This window comes from Nicotiana sylvestris, chromosome 5 (assembly GCF_000393655.2).
Source record: "Nicotiana sylvestris chromosome 5, ASM39365v2, whole genome shotgun sequence".
NCBI lineage: Eukaryota > Viridiplantae > Streptophyta > Magnoliopsida > Solanales > Solanaceae > Nicotiana > Nicotiana sylvestris.
Window position 1 is genome coordinate 29,936,589 of NC_091061.1, and position 20,008 is coordinate 29,956,596.

At 38.0% G+C, this 20,008-nt stretch overlaps 2 long non-coding RNA genes across 5 annotated transcripts; both read left to right on the forward strand.

Moving 5' to 3' along the window:
- The first annotated feature begins 241 nt into the window (after positions 1-241).
- LOC104230153 (uncharacterized) lies at positions 242-1,759 on the forward strand. Its single transcript, XR_011400038.1, has 2 exons — positions 242-508; positions 822-1,759. It is a non-coding gene; the product is annotated as an uncharacterized lncRNA (long non-coding RNA).
- A 1,412-nt stretch (positions 1,760-3,171) lies between these two features.
- Positions 3,172-4,754, forward strand: LOC104230151 (uncharacterized). 4 transcript variants are annotated; one of them, XR_011400039.1, is made up of 3 exons: positions 3,172-3,447; positions 3,624-4,265; positions 4,364-4,754. It is a non-coding gene; the product is annotated as an uncharacterized lncRNA (long non-coding RNA). The 4 variants fall into 4 exon arrangements; XR_011400040.1 differs by having other exon boundaries at positions 3,172-4,265; positions 4,352-4,754; XR_711818.2 differs by having other exon boundaries at positions 3,172-4,265.
- Positions 4,755-20,008: the final 15,254 nt, after the last annotated feature.

Consider the following 20,008-nt stretch of genomic DNA (forward strand, 5'->3'; position numbering starts at 1 on the left):
ACTTTTCATTGCTCCCGGCAGTGGCCGAGATACTCATCGTTATTATGACTTGTGAGTACGACCACGACTTGGTTGACCCCTTACCATTCCTTTTAGTGCTAATTCACGTGTGGTCAGATTTTGACTCATACACTTACCCCTACGGCCCTACCATAGGTAGAGATACTGTTTCCAATAGACTCTCGGTTCAAGAAGACGAAAAAGTAGTATTATCATTAGAAACTATAGAAATAAAACAGGTAAGTAACTATGAAAAGTGGAAGAATAGGGTGGAGACAACAATGGAAAGCAGGGGAGGATTGAGAGGGTGTCGAGGAAGGATATCAGATCATGTGTGGAGGGTTCGGATAATGAGGAAATTGGTCGAGTTGTGGAGGTATTTGACGAATCAACTGCCACAATTGTTAAGGTTCTGGATAGAGACTACTATTTGGTATGTCAGACTGGATGCCTGAAGGAGCCTTGCGTGCACAGATCAAATACCAGAGTGCTAAACCTAATTGGGAAGGTGAGTTTATAGTCTCCCTTCCTCTCCCTTTCCGCAAACCTAATGCTCCCAATTCATTTCATTATGATTCTTTTTGTTAGCGTTCATCTCTTTTTTCCCAATTGAACTTCCCGGTTTATTTCACCCTTTTTCGCTTTAATTTATTGTTCGAGAATTTTTCCCTTTTCTATTTTGAGTTCCACTTATCCTTTATCTTATTTATTCATTCGTTATATTGTTTGGTTGTTCATAGTCGTCATCTTTTTAGTTACTCCGAGTTGAAATAATTGATCTGTGTTTGTTGACTAGAGTACATGTTTGTTTCTTCTTTTAGGGATCTGGACTGTGTCGGAGACCTGATCGCCTTTCTGCTGTAATACCTTCTAAAAAAGTGAGCAAGGTCCTGTCTCTTAAATTTGTTGGGGATGATCATTTAGCTGCTCGGGATTGTACTGAATTGAGGAAGTCTCATATTAGCTTGCTGAATAGTGCATCCCATGTTGCCCTCACTAAAACTGAAACCTCTAGAAACATTTAGGATTTAGAGGCAACCGAGAGAGCTTTTAAGAGACGGAATGTTAGTGCTAAGTGCAAAGAAAACAGAACGGATGAAAAATATGTGCGTAATTCATTGAACAATGTATCTGATGGATATTGCGCATTGAGGCAAACCAAAAGAAGTGGTTCAGTTGGCTATTTCCTTTCCACAAGTACAGAATCTAGTGATTCTCATAGCGATGCCTGTTCTGTTGGTAGTTGTAGTCTTAACGATAGAAAATTTTCTAACTGTTCTCCAGTACAAGTTTATTGCCAAGGAACTGAGCTTCTTTGCAGTGATGCAGAGTCTTTTCGAAATTCAGCAGATAAGGTGGAAAGACACTCTCTTTCTTCACCTGAGAAAATAGCAGCAAGTATTCATAGTTTGGAGTTACATGCTTATCGCTCTACTTTGGAGGCATTGTATGCTTCCGGTCCCTTAAGTTGGGACCAAGAAGCATTGTTAACAAATCTTCGCATCTCGCTCCATGATGAACATGTAGCTGAGCTGAGTTGCGGACATGTAAATTTTATATTGTTATTTTATATTGTTAGTTATGTTGCGGACTCTCCAAAATGATGTCACACCAGTGTCGGATCCTCCAAAAATAGTATTTTTGGAGGATCCGACACGCACCCGGCAAAGTTTTCTGAGAGTTCGAGCAACATAGATTGTTAGTACCTTAAATGTATGATGTATTTTTCATAATGTTGACATATTGTGGATTTGAATTACCAATCTCGTTGGTGGTCTTGTTGGGAGCGTATGCATTTCTTTCCAAAGCGTTTTATGCATAAGCGCGTGAATTTTCCAGGGCAACAGTTGGATGCATACATCCTTTGCCTCCAAAAGTCAAAAGATGATAGCTTGCATTTGCAGCTCCTCTCCTGCAACAACTGCCCCGCAGATAAGACAATTCATGGCTTTTGTTGCTGCTACTATAAAGCTTCATGATTTGTTTTGTCAGGATAACTTTGATATTGGCATGTCTTTGTGCCGAGAAAAGTAAATTAATTCAAATACAGCTATTTGTATATAATGTCTTATAATATGCTGTCTCTCTGTTTATGGATCCTCCAATTGCATGTTGCACTTATTTTGCACTAGAATATGGTGGAAGACTTACTTCCTTGTATGTACAGAGAAGAGTTATAGAGTCTGTTTGGCTTAGCTGATTTAGAGTAGCTGATAAGCATAGGTGCTGAAAAACACTTTTAAGTGCTGAAACTGATTTAAAAAATAAGCAGTTACGTGTTTGGATAAAAGTGTTGAATTTAATAATAAGCAGCTGAAGAACTGGGTATACGAAGAGTTTTATTTAAAAGAAATATTTTAGGGATAGAATAGTAAATATTTTAGTCAAACCTAAAGTGCTTATAAGCTGAAATTTGATAAGTTGGGGGAGACCAACTTATGGCTTTTGGCTTATTTTTGGCTTATAAGCACTTAAATTATAAGCACTTTTAATTTTACCAAACGCGTAGATAAGCCAAAAAGTGCTTATAAACCAGTTTGACCAGCTTATAAGCTTAGCCAAAACACTCTCGTAGTCTTTTCTTTTTATGGACATAGCAGGAAAAGACATTACTCTATGAAAGTGTATGCCTCTTGTGACATCCCTGAACTGTTATTCTTCGATTCTCTATCATTTCTTAATGATTCATTATGCTCTAAATCAACATCTGTGTAACTAATTATTGACAAAAGTAGTATAGCAAGTGTAAAGTTAATCGACACTTGCCATAGTATTGTCCTGAGATATGTCAACGTTAACCTTGATTCCTTCTTGTTTTCACCCAAGCAAGACATTGTTTCCTTCTAAGTTTATGTTGGTTTTAACTGCTAGCTTTTTTATTAACTAAAAAGGCGAAATACATGAATGACCCCTTTAAGTTGTCACGCTGAACACCTTCACTTCCCAAATATCCAACTAGACACTTTTACCGAATATATATGTGTCATTTGGACACCTTCGTTCAATAGATCACATGCGTGAAATGCAATCGCCGGTTACGTGGTAAATGAACCAATAAGATAATAACACGTTTAATGCTGAATTAAAATGGTAAACAATAATTTAAAAAGAAATTCAATAAACTAAAAAAGAAAAACCCAAACCCACCTTCTGCCCAAACAGACCCAATTGCAATTCCCGATCCCCCATTCCCTTTTCCAAAACCATCCATCCACCAAACAAACCTAAGTTTTTCCCGTCAGACCCCTTCCATTTCCCACCTTCTTCTCCTGACACACCTTTTACCCAAAACCTATCCTATCCATATTCAAAAATTAAATCTATAACCTTCTCTTAAAACTAATACAAACATCGAATAGCCAAGCGAATAACCCAACTACCCACGGACCTCGCCGAAAATTCTCATCTTGTGGCCTCTCTCGCTGGAAAAATTTGAAAGATTCAATTGTATTGGAATCTTTAATTCTCTCTCTCTGTCATTTTCTTGATTATGAATTTGGACTTGTATCACTTTTCTTTCTTTAATTTATTGTTTTCTTTTTGTGTGTAATTTTTTCCTTAAAATTATTATTTGGCCGATTCAAGTAATTGGTTGTTGTTTATGTGTTTCAATTGGATGGAAGGTATTGTTGCCGGTAGTGGTTGAAGGGGCGTAGATGAAGCTTCAGTGAATGGTGGTCGGTAATGGAGGTGACTGTAAAGTGGAAAAGAGACCAAGAGAAAAAAATATTCCCTCTATTTCAATTTATGTGAACCCATTTGACTAGGCACGGAGTTTAAAAAAAGAGAGAAACTTTTGAGCGTGTGGTGTAAAATGATTTTGTGTGGCTATAGATAATTGTATAAAGGTAAATTGTTTCCAAATAAGAAAATGAGTTATTTTTTTTGATACGGACCAAAAAAGAAATAGTTTTACGTAAATTGAAACGGAGAGAGTATTTCTTTTTCAAAGAAAACAAAAATAGGCTGAAAAAATGAGTTGACGTGCTCAAAATTTTGGTAGCTATCACGCATATGCCCAATCAGCTACATGTGTTTAAATGACACACATATATATCAAGTGGAAGTGTTTGCTGATCGATTGTGACAACTCAAAGGGGTCCTTTATATATTTGGCCAACTAAAAACCAAGATTTCAAATGGTCAGAAGTTGTGTGCTTTTAGTTGATTTTTTTTCTGGGAGTGTGCTTCTATGTAGTTCTGCGAGAATGAAAGTCGTGCGACTAAGGAACAAACGGTTCATCAGTACTTAAAATGCTGTGCAGGTTTGCTGCTTTTGTAATCCTGCTACGAGAATTTGTTTGTTCATTTTATGTATTTTGCTCATGGTGTTTCTCATAATTACCATCAGCTGTTTCTGTAGCAGGTCTAGAGATCCAAATTGCTTTCATTTTCACCGCTCGTGCCTGGAGGTAAAAGAGGATATGTATGTACATCTGTAAACTGTGATGATAGGTCATATTATTCTGCCATGCTGATTTACAATTGTAATTAGCTTCTTTTTTTCATTTTTCATTTTCCTTTTTTCCCCGGGTTTCTGGGCGCGTGGTAGCTCTGACTTTGTTTTCTTGATTTGGAGTCAGAAAGAAGGACGAAGAATGAAATGCTGATTTCTATTGTAGTTTGAAGAAGTAACGGAAAAGGCAGAATGACTTAAATGACACCTATACATGTACCACTTTGTCATGTCGGTCCTCTTATTTCACTTTTTTTTCATCTAGACATTTTAACTTGTTCAAAATTAATATTTTAAACCCCTCTGACTGACCAAGCACATGTGTCAAAATAATGGTTGAGCTGGACAAAGTGGGTGTAATTCACACGAATAAGGAGCATGAATATGAATATTTTGAACCAGAAATAATTAAAATAAAAAGAAAAAAATCATTAAAATAAGAATAAAAAATAAATAAGAAAAAAAGAAGCAAAAGGGATATTCTGTTCCTCCCTCTTCGTCCCCCCCTTTCTCCTGTGCGCTTTTTATTCTTCTTTCTATTCCCCCACTCCCTCCCCCCCCCCCCACACACACACAATACCCCCTTTTCGTCTCCCCATGTACGCTAACAATAGGCTTGCTAATTGAATTAGCTTTCCGGGAGAGTTTTCTCCATAAGTTCCTGCTGCCTTCTTGCCATATCAAGTTCCCCATTGGCTTTGAAGTCCACATCAATGGAAAACTTAAGAGAAAGGTCTTCAACATCTCTTAGTGATTCACTTAGGTTCTTCAAGAGTTGGCTTCATGATCTCAAGACGATTGACAGAGTGGCGATTTCTGCAATGTTGAACATGGGAGAGGTAATTCCGGTAGTGCTTTGGCCATGAGAAACGGTGGATATTCTTTGGGCCATTTTTACGGCACTCTAGCCATATGTTTTTGTTAGCAACAAGCTTTAGAAAATCTCTTACTAAAAGTGGCCATTGTTGCTATCAAATACTAATTTTGTTCTATTTTCATTTAATTTTGACATTTACTAGGAAGAAGTAATATGTGAATTTATTTTAGGGAAGAGAGATGAGATGGAGGCATTGATTTTCTTTTTCTTTTTCTTTAAGAAAATAATATATAATAAATATTTTTAGTAGAAAAAATATTTAAAAAATGACGTGGAATATGATGTGTCATCCACGTCAAGCAAGTGAGATACACAAACGGTAAGAGGGGTTTAAAATATTAATTTTGAACAAGTTAAAGTGTCTTGATGAAAAAAAATGAAGTAGGAGGATCCGCATGACAAAGTGGCACAAGTATAGGTGCCATTTAGGCCATTCTGCCAATGGAAAATGATATTTTATGAATGTAGGGGAATTCTGTTAATCTCTTTTTCTGCAGCCGTCAATATATATTATACATTATGTATAAATAAAAAAATATACAATTTGCGAGCTATTATTGTTTAGAGCAACTATACTGTGCAGTTTTCCTTTGTAAAATTTGGGTAAAATAAAATTGGGAATTTTCGTTCCTGTACCATATAGGAAACTATATTGTCAAATATATTCATAGTTTGCATATTACCTTTCATGCTAATAGTATTTCTACATAATATATACAATGCATTAAATAAGGAATCATTATAGCTGTAGGATTCCTTATTTAGATGCGTTAAAAAGGGGAATTAAATATTTTCCAGATCTTCCAAAGCAAATCACGCACAGTAATTGTCGCACCTCCTTTTTCCGCACCCGCGAGGGTGCAAGGGAGTTTTTCCAATTAAAGGAAAATCGAAACGGGATTGGTTTATTTATTTCAGAGTCGCCACTTGGGAGATTTAGGGTGTCCCAAGTCACCAATTTTAATCCCGAATCGAGAAAAAGAATGACTCCATATTACAGTCTGCGTACCAGAAATCCGGATAAGGAATTCTGTTAACCCGGGAGAAGGTGTTAGGCATTCCCGAGTTCCGTGGTTCTAGCACGGTCGCTCAACTATTATATTCGGCTTGATTATCTGATTTTATACAAATATGAACTTATGTGTAAATTTTATCTTTTAACCGCTTTATTATTATTGTTTTTAAAAGAAATGTGAACATCGCTTAAAGCACGTCTTTGGACTGCGTTACATGAAATGCACCCACAATCCGGAACACGTTTTATTTGATGTTTTGGGATTTGGATTCGGGTCGCATGAAATGCACACCCAGGCTTAAGAAAGTAAAATATTAAACACGCGCCTAAAGAGACTATCGCGTTATTATTTTGGGGAAGACCGTGAAATTCGCTAAACGGTCCTTCCGAATTCTAATTAAACCATACATTTTGTGAGGGCCCCGCAATCTATACGTTTTATTTGGCGAGGCTCGTCTCATTTTTATTTTTAAAGGATAAACCTACAATGACTATATTTTCTATTAAGTTCGTCTCTAAAATAAAAGAAAATCTCTTAATTATTTACATGCTGAAAAACGTAACTTATTAGTTATTAGTTTACGGCTAATGCGAATGGAAAATTGCGATCGAGTTTGTACAAAGAAAAACTGCTTTCATTTTATATTCTGTTATTCAATAATACTAGAACATGAGATTGACCATAATATCAAAACAGATTAATTATTCTCCGATTAATTTAAACTAACATTATTAGATGAAGAAAGTATACATATGCAACCTCATTATTCATTAATCATTCAACTACATCTTTATACGAAGAAAGAAAAATTATATTCAACCACAAATCTAAACAGGAGGAATTCAACAGGAACAAAGCCTGATTAATATTTCATTTTTTGCTTCAAGCCGAGATTGTACAAATGTGTACCTGGAAACAGCAGTACAAGAACAAAAGAAGGAGAAGTCAGCAGCAGTAATAACACAGCAACAACAGATTCAGCAACACCGCAAACCAGTACAGTAGGAATAGCAGAAAACCCAGGAGACTATAAACGACTCCAAGTATAGAGAAGAAGTAAAAGGCAGGAAGGTTCTGACTATTTCAGATCTTAAGCGAGGCAATGAAGCAGTAACTATTCTTTTTCAACTTCAAAACTCTCCAAAATGAATTCTGCCCCTGTATATTCAGTGTATCCAGAATGTATATCGGGTGTATACTTCTCACTCCGCCCCCTCTTTTTTTCTTCTCTCTATCTAGTTTTTCCTCTCTTTTTTTCCACCCCTTCTTCCTAAATTTTCTCTTCTATTTATAGCAAAATTTTCGAAATTTTCAGATTTGTTTTTTTATTATTTTATTATTTTTTTAATTAAAAGAAATCCCACTTACAAATTGCTTTTATTTTTTTAGAAAAAGAAATCCCACCTTTATTTACTTTTATTTTTAAAATTCCAACTTTAATTACTTTATCTTATTTAAAATCCCACTTTTTATTTTTTTAAAAGAGAATCTCACTTTATTTAACTTTTCTTTAAAAAACAAACCACTATCTTTTCTTTTTCTTTTAAAAATGCTACTTTCAATTACTTTAAATTTTTTAAATTTTCAGATACCTTTATATTTATTTTTTAATTCCAACCTTATTTTACTTTTAAATTTTTTAAAACTTTTTACTTTTTTTAAATTTTCTACATTCTTTTACTTTTTTTATTTTTTATTTTTTATTTTTTTAAAATCATTTCCGAAATTACTATATATATATATATATATATATATATATATATATATATATATATATTAAAAAATATATGAGGAAAAAAATAAAATATTTTTGTATTTTTTTATATATAAAAAAACAAAAAATAAAACTATTAATAGTGATAATTCACTTTTTATTTTTTATTTTTTTGGTTTTGTTTTGTGTTGGACAAAAATGAAGAAGGGGTGTTGGGTTAATGGAGCGGACCGGATCGACCCGGTTTGAAACGGACCGGGTCATGGGGAAAGTTGGGCAATTATTTGGGCCTGTGGTTTGAAATTGAAGAAGTGGCCCAATCCGATTTTTCTTTGTATTTTTGTTCTCTTTTCTTCTTTTATTTTTCTAAAACTAAATTATAAAAGTACTTAAATTATTATTAAGAACTAAATTAAGTTATAAAAGCGCAAATTAACTTCCAATAACAATTAACACACAATTAAGTAATAATTAAGCATAAAATTGTTCATTTGGACATTAAATGCTAAAAATGCAAAAGATGCCTATTTTTGTATTTTTTATTAATTTAACAAATAAACATGCATAGACAAACATACAAATAGTTACACAAAATATCACAAAAATTGCACACCAAGAAAAATTATTTTATTTTTGAATTTTTTGGGAGTAATTCTCATATAGGGCAAAAATCACGTGCTTACAGCTGCCCCTCTTTGCCCGAAGACACGAATGGTTTTCGTGCAAAGATAAAGCGAGCGATTTTTGCCCATCCGAGTACTCCGTGTGAAGCATTTTTTTTTATTTTTTTATTTTGAAAAAGATTTGACCGAACCTTTGCTTCAAAGGTTTCCTACATATCCTGGGCTAAACAGGAATCAGGTCAATGTAGTTCGGGAAGTTTTGGTAGCTGGGACTACCGTGAGACTGCAATGTTACTGTTGTTGCATGCTGTTATCACTGCCTACCGATCTCCTTGTTACACCGTGTTTAAAAGAAAACAAGAAGCTATGCTAGACTAAAATTTGTTCTTGTTGCCTTGCTTTCTTGTCGGCTTGTGTTTCCTCCGGTGCTTTTCTTCAGATGTTTTTCTTCCTTTTGACACATGCACTTGAGTTTGTGCTGGGACCTCTTGTTGCATCCTTTTGCTTCCCGGTGCTGGGGATTTTTATTGTTTCCTGCTGGGGATTCCTGTTGTAACCCTCTGTTTTATTGTCCTCTGACTTGATCTTGAAATGTGTGCCTCTGTTGTATGGGCGGGCTCCCAACTTCAATACTTGAAAATTAATGCTGAAATGTATGCCTCTGTTATCTGGGCGGGCTCCCAACTTCAACGCTTGAAATGTAAAGACTGAATGTATTCCTCTCGTTATACAGGTGGGCGCCTGGCATGAAATGTGAAGACTGAAAAGTATTCCTCTCGTTATACAGGTGGGCGCCTGGCTTCATCATCTTGAATTTAACAACCTCTATTTTCCAGGCGGGATCCTACCACCAAAACAAACAAAACAAACGAAAATTTCCTAACCTCAGTTTGCACTGGGAAGATTTGTGAGTCGTTAGCAAAATTGTAACCTATTTATACTACTGATGCAATGATGAGAGTAAACTAAAGACTAGACTAGGATGTGCATCTCCTACGAGTAAAACCAAAAACTCTTGCTAGCAAATGTGTCTGCTAAAATAAAAACCTCGATGACTCAAACTAGAAAGTGCTTCTTCTATGGTTGAATCGGAATGAACTAAACTAGGAAGTGCGTCTCCTTGGGGTGAAAACTTCAGTGACTAGAACTAGGAAGTGCGTCTCCTATGAATAAAATCTCGATTTTAGGAAGTGCATCTCCTAAAAAACTTGAAAGACCTTGATTAGGAAGTGCGTCTCCTACAGGTAAAAGTTCAATAAACTAGACTAGGAAGTGCGTCTCCTATGGTCGAACTTAAAATGAATCAAACTAGGAGGTGCATCTCCTAAGGGTGAAATCTCAATTCCGGAAGTGCGTCTCCTGAAATAAAATATAATCTAAAAAAGCCAAACTAAGAAGTGCGTCTCCTATAAATGGACTATCAATATTAGGAAGTGTGCCTCTTATGGGTAAAATCTCAATGACTCAAACTAGGAAATGTGTCTTTTACGAATGAAATCTTAAATGAACCAGACTAGGAAGTGCGTCTCCTAAAGCAAAAGTATAACCTGAGCGAACCAGACTAGGAAGTGCGTCTCCTAATAAAGTAAACTTAATTCAGGAAGTGCGTTTCCTATGCACGAAATTAAACTTAGGAAGTGCGTCTCCTAGGGGTTAAATAGTCTTAGGAAGTGCGTCTCCTATGGGTGAAACCTTAATGATTTTGAACTAGGAAGTGCGTCTCCTATGAATGAAAATAATTTAGGAAATGCGTCTCCTATGCGTGAAATCTTAATTTAGGAAGTGCGTCTCCTATGGGATAAAAGTAAACTTAGGAAGTGCGTCTCCTATGGGCAAAACTAAACTTTAAGGAAGTGCGTCTCCTATTGGGTACAATAAACTTAGGAAGTGCGTCTCATGTGGGTACAATAAACTTAGGAAGTGCGTCTCCAATTGGTAGAGCTGAACTTGGGAAGTGTGTCTCCTATGGTAAAACTGAACTTAGGAAGTGCGTCTCCTATTGGGTACAATAAACTTAGGAAGTGCGTCTCCTATTGGTAGAGCTGAACTTGGGAAGTGTGTCTCCTATGGTAAAACTGAACTTAGGAAGTGCGTCTCCTATTGGGTACAATAAACTTAGGAAGTGCGTCTCCTATTAGGAAAAACTAAACTTAGGAAGTGCGTCTCCTATTGGTAAAACTTACTTAGGAAGTGCGTCTCCTATGGGTACAACTATACTTAGGAAGTGCGTATCCTGTTGGTGGAATAAACTTAGGAAGTGTGTCTCCTATTGGTGAAATAAACTTAGGAAGTGCGTCTCCTATTGGTGAAACTTTTCTTAGGAAGTGCGTCTCCTATTGGGTAAAACTAACTTAGGAAGTGCGTCTCCTATTGGTACAACTAAACTTAGGAAGTGCGTCTCCTATTGGTGAAACTATTCTTAGGAAGTGCGTCTCCTATTGGTAAAACTTGGCTTAGGAAGTGCGTCTCCTACTGGTGAAACTATTCTTAGGAAGTGCGTCTCCTATAGGTGAAACTATTCTTAGGAAGTGCGTCTCCTCTTGGTGAAACTTATCTTAGGACTAACTTAGGATGTGCGTCTCCTCTTGGTGAAACTATTCTTAGGAAGTGCGTCTCCTCTTGGTGAAACCCTGTTGGTGAAACTAACTTAGGATGTGCGTCTCCTGTTGGTGAAACTAACTTAGGATGTGCGTCTCCTCTTGGTGAAACTATTTTTAGGAAGTGCGTCTCCTTAGGACGTGCGTCTCCTATTGGTGAAACTTTTCTTAGGAAGTGCGTCTCCTCTTGGTGAAACTAACTTAGGATGTGCGTCTCCTCTTGGTGAAACTATTTTTAGGAAGTGCGTCTCCTTAGGACGTGCGTCTCCTATTGGTGAAACTTTTCTTAGGAAGTGCGTCTCCTCTTGGTGAAACTAACTTAGGATGTGCGTCTCCTCTTGGTGAAATTGACTTAGGAAGTGCGTCTCCTAATGGTGAAACTTATCTTAGGAAGTGCGTCTCCTTAGGATGTGCGTCTCCTATTGGTGAAACTTAGCTTAGGAAGTGCGTCTCCTTAGGACGTGCGTCTCCTAATGGTGAAACTTATCTTAGGATGTGCGTCTCCTATTGGTGAAACTTAACTTAGGATGTGCGTCTCCTATTGGTAAAAATAAACTTTAGGAGGAAATACATCTCCTATGGGTAAAAAACAAACTTAGGAGGAAATGCATCTCCTAAGGGTGAAACTAAAACAAACTTAGGAGGAAATGCATCTCCTATGGGTAAAGACGTGGAATGTATTCCCTTGTTATACAGGTGGGCGCCTAATGGTAAAGACACAAAATGTATTCCCTTGTTATACAGGTGGGCGCCTGGCATGGACAACAACTTTGAAAATAGAATCCTATTCGAGGGCGGATGAACCCAAAATATCCTATTCGAGGGCGGATGAACCCAAAATATCCTATTCGAGGGCGGATGAACCCAAAATATCCTATTCGAGGGCGGATGAACCCAAGATATCCTATTCGAGGGCAGATGAACCCAAAATATCCTTAAAACTTGAAAATGTCTTACCTCAATACTTGCTGGGGATTATTTACTTACCTGCTGGGGGATAAAATGTTATCAGCTGGGGGTACCTGACTTCCAGAAAATTTTTCTAAATGGAAGGAAAATTTTCTGCCCCAGTTTGATAATATCCCTTGTGGCATGCAGTTCTGGCATCAATGCCATTTCCGTTACCTGCTTCAAATCAAACAAAATTTTGTTAGTTTAAAACGCGGTGGTTGGTTGTGATACTCCTACTGGGATGGCTTTCCCTTTCTCTCTTCCTTGCTCTGTGCTCCACAACTTGTTGGGGATGATATTATGTGCTGGGGATAATCCCTTCCTGCTGGGGATATCCCTCTTCTTTCGTGGCATAGCTCGGAAACTGGCATTTCCCCGACCTTTTAGTCTAGCATGAATTTCCCCAAATCATGCACACTGCTTTCCTTGCTTTGTTCATGGGCCTTGGCCTTGAGGTTTATAACTTTTGGTAAAGGCGATGGTATCCCTCTTGACACTTGTCAATCTTTTTGTCAACTCCCTTTTGGGGATATCTTTTTGACACTGGCCCCGCGCTTGTTCCTTGACGACTATACCATTTGGGTGCACTAGTCAGATCTCATCTGGCATAATTGGAAAGCTGATGGCATATTTTGAAGTCAATTCACACTTGTTCTGACCAGACAGACTCTATTGGGGATTTTTCTATGAAAGGAAAAAGATAAAAAAGGAACAGAATAAAAAGACCAAGGGAAAGACGACTCTTTAACAAAAGAAACTATAAATAAAACCTATCAAATGCAGATACCGACTCTAATGGTCATGACATGCGCATGTGGCCTATCCTTTACCGTCAATCATCTTTCAAGATCTTCAATTGGCGATTCCCCATCGGATTCTTAATCTTATTCGACTTGTAGTGCCCGAAGGATTTTCGCTATCAAGTCTCTCCCATTTTTTGTTCCTCTCTCAGCTTTCATCGCCTTATGGTGCCTGTGAAGGTTTTCACCAATAAGACTCTCTCGTTTTATATCTCTCTCCAGCTGGGGATTTTGGAGTGTTTCTGGTATGACTCTTTCTGTTGGAGATTAGAGTCCTTTCTGCTGTGGAACAGAATGTTATGTTCGCCGGTAAGACTCTTCATTTGTCTGACTTGGCATCTTTTGAAGACTGATCAGAAGGTCTTTCTTTGGACCGTAATGTGGGTTTTGGATAGGGCTAGGAAAAAAGGGTATTAAAGGCTCAAAAGTGCATCGATTCTGGGTTATTAATTACAACTTTCGGAACCAGATTTATTTACAACGAACGCAACCTCTACCCCAGTTTCTTGCTTGGGGATATCTTAATTGAATTGTTTTTTTATTTTTCAAAACTATGACCGAGCCGTGAAGCGCCTACGTATCCTCTTTGAGGAATCAGGTCAAACGTAGTTCCCAATTCCTCTTTTTCATTTGACTTTTTTTTTATCTCTTTTTTTTTCTTCTATTTTGTTGTTTTCTTTTCTTTCTCTTTTTTTTCTTCTTTTGTTTACCTGCCGCGCTTGCGTATTCTATTCGTTGCTACTAATTCCGAACGAGGGGTATGAAAGGAAAATAAATAAGGCTCAAAAGGGGTTAACGAAGGATAAAGTGTTTGGGTAGCAGAACAAAATGCCTTCGTCATTCCAGTCTTCAAAACATGTCAAGTGCAAACAACACAATTAAACAATAGATTTATAGTCTCTTCCGATGGTGCTGGACTTGACAATTATATTCAACATCTGTTTGTTCATTTGTCACTTCTAAAGCACCGTTGGGCGACACTCTCATTCTCATTATTATGAACGACCCTCATGCCAATTTAGGCGAATCTTTCTTTAACGGTTTTCTTTGTGTTTAACTTGCCCCAGTTCCACATGACTCGGGCTCCAAATAATCTCAAACCGTTCTTATTTCCTTTAAATGCTTTGATCACCTTCCCAGGGTTTTATGATTAACTTTTAAGACTAGGCCCAAACTGGGTGCGCATGTCATGTCCCTAGAATCGGCATTGAACAAAAATGATAAAAGGACTAAACAAAAAGATGACTGGAAATAATAAAAGACCGGATTTTGTATTAGACTACCGGTGAAATGGTTTAAATAACAAAACAAACAAAACAATCCAGAACAAAATCCTAAAACAAACTGGACAAGACAACATCCGACTTATAACCCTAATAATCCGAACAACAGAAATGACAACAAAATGAGCCACCACAAGCTTCTCTCTTGCTGACCAAGGAACGAAACGTCCTCCCACTTTATCAAAATTGGCATTTTAGCCACTGAGCTTTGCATCAATACTGCCGAGACCATTACCAGCTTCAATCTCATCAACCTCCGTCGGCAAGTTCTCGAGGGGGTTCGAGTGCTCCATGTCACTGTTATTAATCACAACCCGCCCTTCTCGGATCATTTTCTCTACTTCCCTTCTCCAACTATGACAGCTCTCAATGTTGTGCCCTATGACATTGGAGTGGTAGGCGCATCGCGCTGCCGGATCAAAGCTCCTTGGCGCAAGGGAGTTTTTTCCAATTAAAGGACAATCGAAACGGGATTGGTTTATTTATTTCAGAGTCGCCACTTGGGAGATTTAGGGTGTCCCAAGTCACCAATTTTAATCCCGAATCGAGGAAATGAATGACTCCATATTACAGTCTGCGTACCAGAAATCCAGATAAGGAATTCTGTTAACCCGGGAGAAGGTGTTAGGCATTCCCGAGTTCCGTGGTTCTACCACGGTCGCTCAACTGTTATATTTGGCTTGATTATCTGATTTTATACGAATATGAACTTATGTGCAAATTTTAACTTTTAACCGCTTTATTATTATTGTTTTTACAAGAATGTGAACATCGCTTAAAACACGTCTTTGGACTGCGTCACATGAAATGCACCCACAATCCGGAACGCATTTTATTTGATGTTTTGAGATTTGGATTTGGGTCACATGAAATGCACACCCGAGTTTAAGAAAGTAGATTATTAAACACGCGCCTAAAGAGACTATCGTGTTATTATTTTGGGAAGGCCACGAAATTCGCTAAGCGGCCCTCCTGAATTCTAAATAACTTTAAAACAAGTATTTACTGAGGGCCCCGCAATTTGCATTTTTTGTTTGTCGAGGCTCGTCCCATTTATTATTTTAAAATGAATTCGCAACGTCATGGAAATGCATCTCAGACCACGTCACAGTCAATGTACCCGTGATTAGAGACACATTTCGATTTAGTTGAGATTTGGATTTGGGTCACATAAATGTGCACCCGAGTTTAGGGAGATAACATTATTAAAGGCGCGCCTAAAGCAACTAGCGCATTATTATTTTGGGTGGGGCCGTGAAATTTTCTAAACGGCCCGTCCCGGAATCTAAGTGTTTAATACATATATTTTGTGAGGACTCCGCAATCTGTACATTTTTATTTTTGGCGAAGCTAGTCTCGTTTTTTTTTTGTTTATTTATTTATTTATTTATTTTAGAAAAAGAGACAAGGCTAGAATAACTACATTTTTTGCTACTTTGCGAGGTCATGAGTTGTAGATTAAACTTATTTGATGAAACGAATATTTTTCCGTGGGATTAAAATTACTCCTATGATTTTAACATTACTACTATACGTACAAACAACTCTTAAGACAAGCATGTAGATAACAATAATCTTAGCATGAAGAAACAAAATGCGGAATAGCTATTTAAAATAATGAAACAAAGGAAGAGACATTCAACAAATCTGATACACAAACAGTGCATAGGAAATCCATATCATTTCATTCCATTTAAGAAAATATCACAAGTTTAAAAATGCGTATGCACCTGTTTGAAGCCAGAACAACAACCAACTGGACCGAAAACTATCGGACACCTCTCCAATAACAGAACGACGGAACCTCGACGTCAAGCTCAACGTACCGGACCTCGACGAACCAAAGACGACCTCGATGGAAATAGCAAGCTCGGACCAAAACTGTTACTGCTGTTCGTGGATGAGTGACAGTATGGGACGATGATACTGGGGGGGTACCGTTTGGTCGGCAGGGTTGGTCGACGAGGGGCAGCGGGGGAAGCAGGTTGTGGTCGCCAGGCTTGAGGACGTAGAGGCTGATGGCAGTGACGACGGGTAGGGTTTTCTGGTTTTTGGACGTGAGGGCGGTGGTGTTTGGATGTGAGGGAGTGAACGGTGGACGTGAAGGGGCTGGTAGCGACAGTAGGGTCGAGGAGGGGGCACTGACGATGCAGCGAGCAGCGGCTCGACGGAGCTGGTACGTGGGGGCTGCCGGTGGTTTTGGACGCGAGGGTTTTGGGGTCTGTTTGGTGGTGGTTTAGCGGAGAGGGAGCTGTTATGGCGTTGTGGGTTGTGACGAAGCAGCTGGGCTCGCCGGATTTAATGGAGGAAGGAGGCGATGGTGCTGGGAACTGGAGGTGGAAGGTCGTGGTGGCGTTGGGTAGGTTTGACGATGGTTATGGCGTTGGAGTTTTGGAGGGGACGGGTGGTCGTTTGGATGGGTTGTTGTCGTTGAAGGTGGTGTTTGAGAAGGTGGTCGGTTTGGACGTGGGGGAAGTCACTGGTTTTCCAAGGAGGAAGAAGACGATCCACAGTGATCTTTTTCCAAAAAAATTCAAAAGTCCCCTTTCCTTTGGCTTTCTGTCCGTGTTTTGTAACACAATGCCCATAAAAATGAGCCCCACGCGTGGTGGGGTTCCCCACGTGTCCTGGACACGGTTTATTATGGGCTAGGTCCGAAAATTAGGCCTAAAACCGGGTAGTTTGAACCCGAATATTATTCTTTTGCCCGAACCCGAGAAATAGGAACATGTTGCTTAACTAGTCCTATGTAAGCAAAATAATTACCAAAAATAAGACTAGTATTTAAACAAAACTATATCTTTTTTTTTTAAATATTTTTCAAGATTTAAAATAGCTACAAAATATTAATGAAACTATTTTTTTTGTAATTTTCGTTTTAAACTGGATAAGACAACATCCGACTCATAACCCTAATAATCCGAACAACAGAAATGACAACAAAATGAGCCACCACAAGCTTCTCTCTTGCTGACCAAGGAACAAAACGTCCTCCCACTTTATCAAAATTGGCATTTTAGCCACTGAGCTTTGCATCAATACTGCCGAGACCATTACCAGCTTCAATCTCATCAACCTCCGTCGGCAAGTTCTCGAGGGGGTTCGAGTGCTCCATGTCACTGTTATTAATCACAACCCGCCCTTCTCGGATCATTTTCTCTACTTCCCTTCTCCAACTATGACAGCTCTCAATGTTGTGCCCTATGACATTGGAGTGGTAGGCGCATCGCGCTGCCGGATCAAAGCTCCTTGCAAGTGGATTTAGAGTACATGCGGGGAGTGGCTCAATCGAGCCAGCATGCCTTAGCCTTTCAAACAGACTGGCATAAGATACCCCGATGGGGGTGAGAGCCTTTCCTCGTTTCAGCAGCCTCTTCATTCTTGCATGTTGACAGGGCCGGAAACCTGATCCAGGTGGCTTTTGGTAGGCTTGTGTAGGTGGGTAGGCATTTTGTGGAGCCGGGTGCCTGAAAAGTGAAGTATGGCGGGGAAAGAAGTGGTGTTGGGGAGCGGAGAAGCATTGAGGAGTGATGGAGCTACTCGGGTAGCTGGGAAAGCTGCCATAAGTTGGTTGGGATGGAGAGTATGGGGGATCTTCCGTTATGGTGTTGGGTGCTTGGGAAATGACAGAGTTCAAGAGGCTTGGCGGTGGAGGGGGTGGTGCTTTTCTAGTTATCCATGCCTGATACATATCTGCCACATGTTGTCTCAGCATTTTCACTTCCTCTACCAACCCGTTATTCCGTTCGACCAATTGTTGCCGGTCATCGATACCGACCCACTCGGTTCTGCAGTTCTGAGCCATTGTCCTTTGATTTTGCTTTGCAGGGAAGAGCTACCACAACCAACCACTTTTCTATATATGAACACAACAAAGGGAAGCCATCAACGTTAGTGTTCGGGCATTTGACAGACAATCATATATCAGAGATACAATTGTGCCCCTCCGAAAATTTCCCACACTTTCCTTTATTTATTTATTCTTTTTATTATTATTATTATTATTATTTAGTGGTGGTCGAATCTTATGGAGATTGCCTACGTATCATGTCCCCGCATGAATCAGACCTTGCGTAGTTCGGACCAAATAAAGATAAACAATAATAAATATTTTTTTTTCAATTTTCATATTAAAACAAACTGGGTTTCAAAGGTTTGAAGATGACCTACAAACTCGAAAATCAAACAACCCACATATTCTAATCAAAAGATTTACAAACGGCCAGTTTCTTTCCCCGTTTGACAAATGCAACCGAACGGCTATTTTTGCAAATGTGGCCCCTTCCGAATCTCACATTAATTTTGAGGCCGGGGAGGATTATTTTTTGACACTTTACAAACTTGTCCGTTCTTTTACGAAAATAACCTTTCGACAACTGAAAGATACTCTAAGGCTATTTCGGCAAGAACGGTTTAAGACGCGGCCGAAGCTGGCTCGGCTTATTATGACAAAATTCAAACAGTATTCACCTGACCGCTGACTCTTTGTTTTTTTTTTCGAATTACAATAAAAACCTGGTGTTGCAAACACGGCCCTTCAGCGCCTCGGGGACGAAGATTTATAAGGCCGTGTGGGTCAACTAGACCAAAAATCCTAAACATGACCCAAAAGTGGCTGTTTATGCAAAGTCAGCCTTCCGGCGTTCCTTTCGGGAACATTCGGCTATTTATGACATAACAACATCACCTGACTTATTTATGACTCTTTTTATCGTTTTTCAAATTAGAAAACTCAATATTGCAAACACGGCCTTTCAACGTCTCGGGGACGAAGATTTTTAAGGCTGTGTGGGTCAACTGGACCAAATCTTAAATATGACCCAAAAGTGGCTGTTTATGCAAAGTCAGCCTTCCGGCGTCCCCTTCGGGAACATTCGGCTATGTCTTGATAAAACAGCGTCACCCGACTTCTTAGAAATTTGACATATATATTTTGCTATTTTTTTTTTGTAAAAGGGGAAGTTGGACATCACCCGACTTATTTATGACAAAATTAAAAATCTTGACATTTTTTTTTGTTTTTTTTTATTATTATTATTATTTGTTTTTGTTTTTTTTTAGCAAAAGGTGGGGTTGGACCCGATGAGGGTTGCCTACGTATCTCACATCCAGTGAGAATCAAACCCGCGTAGTTCGGGTAGATCATGAATAAGTAAATGAACTAACACATATTTTTTTTAATTGGAATTTGTAAAAGAACTGCTTCAAAAGAAGAAATGAAGTATTTTTTTTTTTTTGATTTTTCTTTTGAAAGAAAGACTTGTAAGAATTCCTTTTATTTTGATTTGAACTTTGAGAATTGCAAAAGTAAAAGGAAGATATTTTTTGTCTGAATTTTCATTTGTTTTCTCTTATTCTAAAGAAGAAAGAAAATATTTTTGGAATTTTACCTTTAATAAAAGAAATGCTTTCTAAAAAAAATATATTTTGAAATATTTTCGGATTTTTTTTATTATATATATATATTTTATTATATATATTTTTTTTTAATAATTAAAAAGTCTTTCTAAAGAAGTCAATAATGGAAAATATTTTTGGATTTTTTGTTTTGAAAATTGGGAGCCTAAAAACTTTTCTAGACTTTTGGCAAGACAAATATTTTTGCAACAAATAAAGATATATATACATTTTTTGGAAATAAAGAAAAACTTTTTGGATTTTATATATATATATTTTTGGATTTATATATAT